The following is a 10419-nucleotide window of genomic DNA, read 5'->3' on the forward strand; positions in this document are numbered from 1 at the left end:
AAGCTCCAGTGTTTGTATTTAAGCTCCAGTGTTTGTATTTAATCACAAAATGCTGCTAGGAAGTGGATTTTACCTCAGTTTAATTTTTGGCGTTTCACCATTGACGTCCATCGCTGTCTTATCCCGGGAAAAATCACCCCCCTGGCCTGGTTGTAATGTCTCAAAAGCTCCAGTATTTGTATTCAATCAATAAATGATGCTAGGAAGTGGATTTTACCTAATTTTAGTGCTTTTTTTTGTCATTTCACGTATGGACGTATCAACGTTCATCGCTGTCTTTTTACCGGGGAAATGATACTCCGGGCCGGGTTCTGATGTCTAAAAAGCTCCAGTATTTGTATTTAATCAATAAATGCTGTTTTTGGCTGGATTTTACCCTATTTTCGGGCAATGTTTGCCCGTACGCCATTGACGTTCATCGCTGTCTTTTCCCGGGAAAATCACCCCCTGGCCTGGTTTTAATGTCTGAAAAGCTCCAGTATTTGTATTTAATCATGAAATGCTGCTAGGAAGTGGATTTTACCCCATTTTTGTGCATTAATTTATTGATTATTTTTTATGTGTCGCAGCTGTAGCTGCAGTAGAGGTTTTATAGCCATAAAATTGTTTTTGAGGGTTGGATTGATACGTTGAAGGCGCTACCAGAAAATGCACCGTCCGCCACTGGATTTCAATAGTTAGATCTCACACCATTGCCTTGAAAATGTTTCATTTTACAATTTCTCGCGTTTCGGCCAAGCTGTCCCCTGATTCCCAATTTTCACCTCCATATTCATGGTTTTAATAGGAAGTACAAATGTGTTACTTTGAAGGGAAAATCTTAAGAAAAATCATCACAAGTGGTATTTCTGAGATACTGTATGAATCAAAAGCACATTATTAGGGTCAATATAATAAGGAAGTTAATAAGCCCGTCTTTGTAAATGCAAAATATCAAACAAAATAATGTTTTGTAACGGCTAAAAAATAGGGTTGGTCGCCGGGACCACCAAGCTTTTACTAAACAGAAGTAAAGTCTTGGAATTCGATGAATGGTGACAAATTATCACACACATTCACACTTTTGGAAGAAACCCCCTTTACGACTATTTGAGGCTTAAGTACAAACGCAGCAAACGCCAAACTGACATGGAGAAAAAACATGGACCATAAATATCCCACATATATAAAGCTAGATATCTAAACGTGCCGTCAGCTATAAAAGTACAGTGGTACCTCGAGATACGAGCTTAATTCGTTCCAGGACTGACCTCGTTTGTCGATTTTATCGTAATTCAAACGAACGTTTCCCATTGAAATGAACTAAAAACAAATTAATTCGTTCCAACCCTCTGAAAAAACACCAAAAACAGGATATTGGCTTGGAAAAAATGTTTTATTTGTTCTAATTTTCCATCTAGCAACAAAGTAACACAGTGGTTTAATATTACTAAAATATGTTTAATAGTACTAAAATTTTACGGATTTCGAAGGGGGAGAGAGAGAGAGACGGACAGAGAGAGGGGGGGTCTTTTTGCACTGCAACGCGCTGGTAAAATAACAAACACATTTAAATGAACTTGGATTACGATGCAGACACACTCAAAAATATGTTTAATCAAACTAAACTAAACTTAATTCTAATTTTGTTTGACATTTTGATACCTTTCTTCTTCCGGGTTGGCTCTTTTTGCCCCGCCTCCACACTGACTTTCAGTCAATATCGAGGGTTGTTTGAGTTTGTATTCCCTTCAAAATATTCCCAAAATGAGGCACACAAATGTCCTCACAATAGGATAACGCACGACCACTTGCAACGAGAAGTAGTATATACGCCATTCGCACTGACTAACGGGAACAAAAAACACTGAAAAAATGCAACGCTCCGCCCAGTGCTCGCAGAGACATTAAAAGAGGGAGTTGCGACCAGAGACATTACACTAGGGAGTTGCGGGGAGAGAGACAGTGCCCATGATGTTCTTATGAGCAGCATCTCGCATCCGCTGTCTGCTCGTATATCAAAATTTGTCTCGTATCTCAAGATAAATATTTGCCCAAAATTTTACTCGTATCTCGAATTGCTCGTATGTCGGGCCACTCGTATGTTGAGGTACCACTGTACTAACTTAGACTTTCCTGACATATTGCGGGGAAAACGGCTGACATTTGTATTTGTGTTCTCGTGGTCATATGACCGGAGGCTAAAAATACTCATGACAGTAAGGTAAATTCATTTTATTAGACAGTATTGTTTTGTTTTGTTTTTAAATCTTGATTTGCAGTACCAAAAAAATGAGAAATGTAACATTGACAAGGTACGCATGTAACACATCTAATTCTTTTTTAAAAATATTTATCCAGTTTTACTGGATAATTTTGAGTATGTAAGTACTCAGAGCTCAGAGGTCTTCTACTAGTATTGCCCCACGTTGACCGGAATTTATGAAATAATGTAGTTAAACTGCTGTTTTGATTATTTCAGTAATCAGAGGTCCACTACTTGTATTTGCTTACCTGCCAACTTCTACGGTTTCCCCGTTTTTTGTACGTTTTTTTAGCGTTTCAAATTGTGTAGAACGTAAAAAAACTCTTGTACGGGAACTTTGTATTTTCTAAAAGGTACGTTTTCTGTAGGACCGATCTCTTAACCGTTTCGTCTGCAATCCGGATCGTCTCAGTCACTGGTTGCTTCAAGCATGATGTGCGCACGCGCGTCGTTCCCGCACACGCGCACTATTCTTTCCCAATTCCCCTCCCCTTTCACGGCCAAGCATTTAAGTAACTTGATTTTTTATGCTTAACCGATACCTGGCTAAATGTAAATTCACCAATGGCAGGATTGCAAATACCGGGATACAATATCTCCAGAAGGGACCGTATGGGGAACCCTGGTGTGGGAGTGATTTTCTATACAGTGGTACAGTTGTGGTCAAAAGTTTACATACACTTGTGAAGAACATAATGTCATGGCTCTCTTGAGTTTCCAGTTATTTCTACAACTCTGATTTTTCTCTGATAGAGTGATTGGAACAGATACTTCTTTGTCACAAAAAAACATTCATGAAGTTTGGTTCTTTTATGACTTTATTATGGCTGAACAGAAAAAAGTGATCAAATCTGCTGGGTCAAAAATATACATACAGCAGCGCTAATATTTGGTAACATGTCCCTTGGCCATTTTCACTTCAATTAGGCGCTTCTGGTAGCCATCTACAAGCTTCTGGTTGAATCTTTGATCACTCCTCTTGACAGAATTGGTGCAGTTCAGTTAAATTTGATGGCTTTCTGAAATGGATGTGTTTCTTCAGCATTGTCCACAAGTTCTCAATGGGGTTTAAGTCAGGACTTTGGGAAGGCCATTCGAAAACCTTAATTCTAGCCTGATTTAGCCATTCCATTACCACTTTTGATGTGTGTTTGGGGTCATTGTCCTGTTGGAACACCCAACTGCGCCCAAGACCCAATCTTCGGGCTGATGACTTTAGATTATCTTGAAGAATTTGAAGGTAATCCTCCTTCTTCATTATCATCAGTTCCATTGGCAGCAAAACAGCCCCACAGCATAATACTACCACCACCGTGCTTGACGCTAGGCATGGTGTACTTGGGGTTGAAGGCCTCACCTTTTCTCCTCCAAACATATTGTCTGCTTGTATATCAAAATTTGTCTCGTATCTCAAAATAAATATTTGCCCGAAATTTTACTCGTATCTCAAATTTCTCCTATGTCGGGCCACTCGTATGTCGGGGTACAGTTGTGGTCAAAAGTTTACATACACTTGTGATGAACATAATGTCAGGCTCTCTTGAGTTTCCAGTTATTTCTACAACTCTGATTTTTCTCTGATAGAGTGATTGGAACAGATACTTCTTTGTCACAAAAAACATAAATAAAGTTTGCTTCTTTTATGACTTTATTATGGGTTAACAGAAAAAGTGATCAAATCTGCTGGGTCAAAAATATACATACAGCAACACAAATTAGCAATTTGGTGACTTAGAAAGTTGTGTCAGTGAAATGAGCTTCATAACATGGCCTCTTAACTTCTTGTGAGTGATGAGTTACTACAGCTGGTGATTTCTCTGAGGCCATTTAAATAGGGCTCATTGGATGCAAACAACCACAAACGCTACAATGGGAAAGTCAAAGGAGCTCAGCATGGATCTGAAAAAGCAAATCCTTGACTTGAACAAGTCAGGAAAGTCAATTTTATCAAATGCATTCGAACCCTCAACTTATCGAAAATGTTTGATCCGTTATTTACCAAAATTCTCAGACGTCTTATCTTGTTTCTGTAAAATTTTATGTTAATTTGAGGAATTCTAGTCTCTATGATTCTTAACAGAACGAAACAACCTCTCACAAAATAAAATTACAATTGCACATGACACTGTTCATCCAGCCACAATTTATCTCTTTAGAATACCAATTTGAGGCACAAATCCCATCCCGATATCAGCTAAAAGACAGAAGATCAATTTGGAGGATAAGTGTCCTCTTACCTTATCAAATTGTAGGGCGCCCGATATTCTGTCTGTCAACCAACACTGAAGTCCGAAACGAGGATTTTCTGGCCAATGCACCAAATGTTGAAGGAAGAGCACTCGGTCTTCCTTCTCGGGTTCAATTAATTTCGGATGTGGAAGATGTTGGTTGTCCAAATACAGGTTGGAGGCGATGAACAGTGACTTCGAAGCTTTTATTACAGAATATTCCGGGCACAGGCAAACCACAGGCAAGGCTGTCGTTCACAAATGCGCCGAGACAGAGAACTTACATTTACCTTTATTCTCTCAAGAGGGTGGTACCGAAACCGACCACGGATGGGATTTTCCCCTACTTCATACAGTAAGCTATTTGTTATTAACCGGCAAATAGAGGATAACGACAATGTTGCAAGTCTTCAAGGACACATCTGGCTACAGGACAGAGCTCTACTAAGGAGAAGCTTGAGACTCATGGAGTCATGACTAAAAACGGGCAAAATACACTTTTCAATATGAGACCCACTTCAGGGGCATCCTCAGGCCATGTTTTTATTGTCTTTATTTGTGGCCTTGTTAGCCTCCGGAATGGGGTGTATGAGGGGGTGAGGGACAGCCAGAGATGGTCGGATCCAGTCAGGTGAGGGAGGGGTGTGGCTCTGTAAGCATGTTTAATGTTAGAATAAACATGGTCTAGAGTTTTGTCTCCTCTGGTGTGACACTTCACGTACTGGATAAACTTAGGAAGAACAGTCTTTAAACATGCTTGGTTGAAGTCACCGGCAACCATAAGGACTCCATCGGGGTGGTCAAGCTCCTCTTTGTTTACAGTCGCTAGCAGGAGGCTAAGTGACATGCTAACGTTAGCATCCGGTGGGATGTAAACAGCCAATATAATGACTACCGTTAGCTCCCTTGGTAGTGCTAAAACTTAACGTCTTACAAAAACTATGTCTTACCTTGTCTAACAGTAGATAGAAAGGCCTGCACAGAACTGCCAATAGCTCTACATCAGAAGAACAGGGAGTGTTAATGATCTTACTGTTGCAGCACCAGTCGTTGTGTATGTCCACACAAAGCCCCCCAGCTCTTTCCGGAGTCTGTCGTGCGGTCCTGCTGGTGTAGCGTGCGGCTCGCTAACGAGACCGTGGCATCGGGGAATTGCGGGTGTAGCCACGTTTCCGTGATGAGAATAATGCTGCAGTTCCTGACAAAGGGGTTGGTAGCAAGCTGAAGTTCCAAATCGTCCATTTTGTGGGTGATGGATCTGGCGTTGGTCAAGAAGATACTCGGAAGCGGTGGTATGTGCGGTTGTTTCCTTTCCGGTTGAATCCGAGAATGATGGCTATGGGATGTGCGTTGAAGTTGTCTTGTGTGGCGGTTAAAGAAGATAGTGTTGGTCTGGTACCATCGCCACCGAATTTGCCCTTCTTGCCTCCTCCTTATTCGAAGGAGAAAAGGTTTTCGGCGGTATCTCCACTTAACCCATTAATGCCGTCACCCTACCATGATGTTAGAAAATCTTTGAATGAAATTCAAGCTCCGGTGCTTAATGTAACTGCTGGCCGACTTGAAGTAGATGTAGATGATCGAACGTCTCTCACGCGCTCACACCAGACGTCAAACGTGAATGCAGTTGCAGAAACCCTGGCTGGTGGAGTGACCGCTGCCATTAAAGAATTAGAAGAAAAATGGGCCGATATTACTGATTTGGGATCCGACCCATTCACATGTCTGACTCAGTTAGGACTATATAAGGCAGAATTAAACAGACACCAAGAGGTTCCACAAAACATAAGAGATCAACTAAAAAAAAAATTGCCACTCAGCATGAAGACAGAGCGAACGTTGGAATGAGCGAGCAGTGCCCCTCCCTCTGCGCTGGACATAAATCTGTGATAGGTTCACCAATAGATATGCTTTAAGATAAGGGAGACCTCGGAGGCATATCCAGCTTTATCTTGCAAGAGAGAATCGATCCTGACTCGCCTTCGTCTCAGATCATTCTAAAGAACCGAATCCTCTCCTGCCCATTTAATTGCATTAGAGTCAAAACAATTAAGGTTATCTATTCAAAACAATTGCAATTAAGGTCAGAAATAAAAAACAATTGCATAAGAATTAAAACAAGCAAGCATCCATAGTCAAAACAATTGCGAGTCTTTTCGAAGGGCAAACGGTATCGCCACCTGGCCCGGAATCCAAGTCAAAAAAATTAAGAGTCCTTCCCGGATATTCATTATGAACTTGCGACTGGGTGAGAAGTCGAGGTTTGAAAACAATTTTGATAAGTTCTCGGATCCATGTGAGAGGTCTGGGTTAAAAAACAATCGACAGTCCTCGGAGCCAGCTGGAGAGGGGAGTGACCTTCGAGTTTGTTTCGGTGAGCATCAAAATAAGCGTTTGTCTTCGTTGCAAGAAAATATACATATGATTAATATTTCACATATACATATAATAATTAATATTTCACATATTCATATGATTAATATTTCACACATACATATAATGATTAATATTTCAAGCACATTTATAATAGTACCCAAAATAACTCCAACAATCTACCCAACTGATTAGAGAACCGGAGGTATCTGCCTCCATTTCTAATGAAGAGGATGAGAACAAGTTGTATGTTGCTCAATTACAGGATCAATTAACAAAATTAAAGTGTCATATCCAGAATCTTAAGGTGCCAATGCTGACTCCATTCTGGACCGAAACAGAGCCTGAGGCCCTCTTCTAATGATCCAATGTTTCATCCTCATCGGCCTGTGACTTGCTCCCAATTCTTACAGGCACCCAGGTTAGCCAAAGTTGACCCATCAACTGGAAACACTGCTGTTTTAAAAACCTCTCCAACTGATGTGTGTGTGTGTTGATGCATGTCAGAAGCGGCCGGTTTGTCCATCCTGGCTTGCCGTCAAGGCAGAGCAGCTGGAATCAATCTGTTGATTACTTCCTGAGTTATTAAAGATGGTGTTTTGAAGCTAATTACCTCGTCCTCACCTACTTCCCCGCGCCTGGGTCCGAATCCATTCCCGATCGTGCCACAATGCAGCGGCGCAATCATAACAATGCAGATACTTCCACCCATGCAATCTGGTGTAACCAACTGGCTTTAGCAGTGCAGAGATTGGTAACGGGACAAATGTTAACCGCAGGTGACATTCGTATTCTTCTTACACAATCATGTCCGCTTTCACAGTTGGACACAAATCCAAAATTCTGGTTTCTCTTCTATCCCTGATAATCAAGCTCTTACGCGGGAAAATTATTTGACCTGCAATTGACAACTCCAGTGACTGTTCAATGTTTTTCACATACTTTTTTGCATTCTTTTGTGTTTGCACCTAACTGTCCAGCAGTGGTGGTCCGTGAATTTCCTAGTGACGCCTTCCCATGTCGGAATCAATCCAACCCTCAAAAACTATTTTATGGCTATAAAACCTCTACTGCAGCTAGAGCTGCGACACATAAAAAAAATCATTAATAATAACCTCATACAATTGAAATATTACTTAGGAATATAGCCATATTTTACTCACCAAAACTCCTTTTTAACTGTACACGATATCCATCCTTTCTTTCCTCCTTCTTTTCAATCACCATCGAAGCTAATGCTGAAAGTCGAGCCTGTCCTGTCGTATTTCTGGCATACGTTTTTATTCGATTTAATGCTAAAATGTTCGTTCCCGGTTGTGACAGGCTTGCTTGCTTTGGAGTTGTCCGACCTTTCTTAATGATGTCCAGCTTTTTTTTTCTTAAAGTCCGTCTTGAAAATGGCTTTGACAGTAAATCTGCAAACAAATCCATTTCTTCTCCTTCTTCAGCCATTGCGGGTTGACAAAACCGCTATTAAATCAACACAACAATATATTTGCTTGTGCAGCTCGCTCCAGATGCAGTTTGGTAGCGCTGTAGTTTCATAGTTGGCGTATCCCTACGCCTGCGAGAAGGCCTTGGTGTCACCAAATCGAATTCTGATTGGTTAAGGCAACAGTCTTATCGACGCTTGTTTAATGCAGCAGAGCCTGCAGAACTGATTGAAGGCCTTGGGGCATAATTCTGACCCTGGCAACAAATAATGGCTGAAATGTGATGCATCAATGGAATTGGTTAAATGCTTCAATATGAAAACACATCTGTAAGCAGTGCAACCAGTGGGAAAAGCAATGAAAGGAAGCTAAGACAATTTGGAATTATTTAATAATTATTCATGGACAAAATATAATTAACATCAGTCTGTGATTCAGATATTTCTTAGGCCAGCAGAGAAGGCCTTGAAGGCCCTGACGGCACACCACTGCTGTACAGTCAATCTTTTGGGCAGAGATCTCCTCATCGCCACGGGCGCTCTCATCAATGGTAACACCTACTGCTGCTCTGAGGTTGTGGACAGGTGTCTTTTATACCGATAATTAGTTAAAACTGATGCTATTAATACAGGTAACGAGTGGAGACCTCGTTAGACCTCGTTAGAAGAAGTCAGACCTCTTTGACAGCCAGAAATCTTGCTTGTTTGTAGCTGACCAAATACTTATTTTCCACTATAATTTTGAAACAAATTCTTTACAAATCAAACAATGTGATTTTCAGTTTTTTTCCACATTCTGTCTCTCATGGTTGAGGTGTTGTCATGTTGACAAATACAGGCCTCTCCAATCTTTTCAACTAGGAGAGCTTGCACAATTGGTGGTTGAACCGTTTTGTGCGTAGTGTTTAGAGACGAGCACATTTAGTACTTGCACACGCCCAAATGTTAATGTGTTTGTGTTGTTGAGCGAGTTTTTGCTGTTTTATTTTCTTTATCAAAGAAAAAGAAAAACTCCCATCTGTGAATTTCACATTGATTCTTTTTGGGATCTTTCCAAACGTGGAGCACTCAACGTAGGAACCGTTTCGTGCGTAGTGTGTTTAGAGACGAGCACATTTAGTACTTGCACATGCCCAAATGTTAATGTGTTTGTGTTGTCGAGCGAGTTTTTGCTGTTTTATTTAATTTAATAAAGAATATGTGCATTTCCTTTGTCTTCTTTAACAGTGGTTAAGGTTAGGCGAAGTGTCCGGCCACGAAGTGTCCGGCCACGAAGTGTCCGGCCACGACAAACAAGAGTAGGGGCAGGGCAAACGGAAAAACTATAAAAGGCTACTCCTAACAGAATATTAGTGGGTGGGTTCAAGTTACAAAGGAATATCAAATGCCCTTAGCTAGTTTGACCTCAAATTCTATTTGGTTATAAGGCTTTTAGGGCTTTTGATCCAGTTCTTTTAATCCAATTCTTTTTAAATATCTAAAAATTACATCTAAAATGTTTCCCCTTTCCTTTTATTTTTCACTGCAAATAAACATATTTTTAAAAACGCAATATTTAATGTATTTCCTTTTTAAATAAAAAAAACAAAAGGTTAAAACATGAAATATTTAATATTTGGCCCTTTTTCCTTGCAAAAACAAAGGAAATATTAAATTTTCAACATCAAACATAAGAGAATATTTGCTATTAAGAGGTTCAAAGAAAAGATTTGTACTAAATGTAATGTCCAAAAATGATCTCTTCACGATCGGAAAAGCTGTCAATTCGTTAATCGATTAATTTTGGCAGCCTAATTCATACCTGTCAACCTGGGCCAATTCCTCCCCGTATTAATGATTGGAATTCCCCGTATTAAGCAATAGAAAACCGTACAAATGCAACGCAGCACATATTTACTCACATAGGGTGCACGTAAAAGTCTTATGGTCGCGCCGCGTTGTCGTGACGCGACCGTGAATGTATTCGGACACAAGCGCTATGACTCATAGCTGCTTAAATAACGAAACAGGAAATGATTTAATCATTTCCTGTTTCGTATGAAAGGGGAATGCGTGTGCGCATATCATGCTTAAAGCATGACAATATTAGAAGTTGACGATGACGTTTTCGTCTGCTACCAGTGACCGAGACGATCCGGATT

The 10419-nt window shown here is 40.4% G+C and overlaps 1 protein-coding gene across 7 annotated transcripts in view; it reads right to left on the bottom strand.

Annotated features, from left to right (window-relative positions):
* The window catches only part of ano10a (anoctamin 10a), a 165342-nt gene extending 155068 nt beyond the window's left edge, over positions 1-10274 (bottom strand). For 5 of the 7 annotated variants that reach the window (XR_013300166.1, XR_013300167.1, XM_077599784.1 and 2 more), the window contains exon 1: positions 2494-2686. The gene's annotated coding sequence lies outside the window, so the exon portion shown is untranslated. Of the gene's footprint in view, positions 1-2493; positions 2687-4482; positions 7541-10179 lie in introns of those variants that run through there. The other 2 variants (XM_077599783.1, XM_077599782.1) reach the window with 2 other exon arrangements.
* Between the last annotated feature and the right edge of the window lie 145 nt (positions 10275-10419).

The sequence above is a fragment of the Stigmatopora argus genome, chromosome 4, assembly GCF_051989625.1.
Source record: "Stigmatopora argus isolate UIUO_Sarg chromosome 4, RoL_Sarg_1.0, whole genome shotgun sequence".
NCBI classification, from domain to species: domain Eukaryota; kingdom Metazoa; phylum Chordata; class Actinopteri; order Syngnathiformes; family Syngnathidae; genus Stigmatopora; species Stigmatopora argus.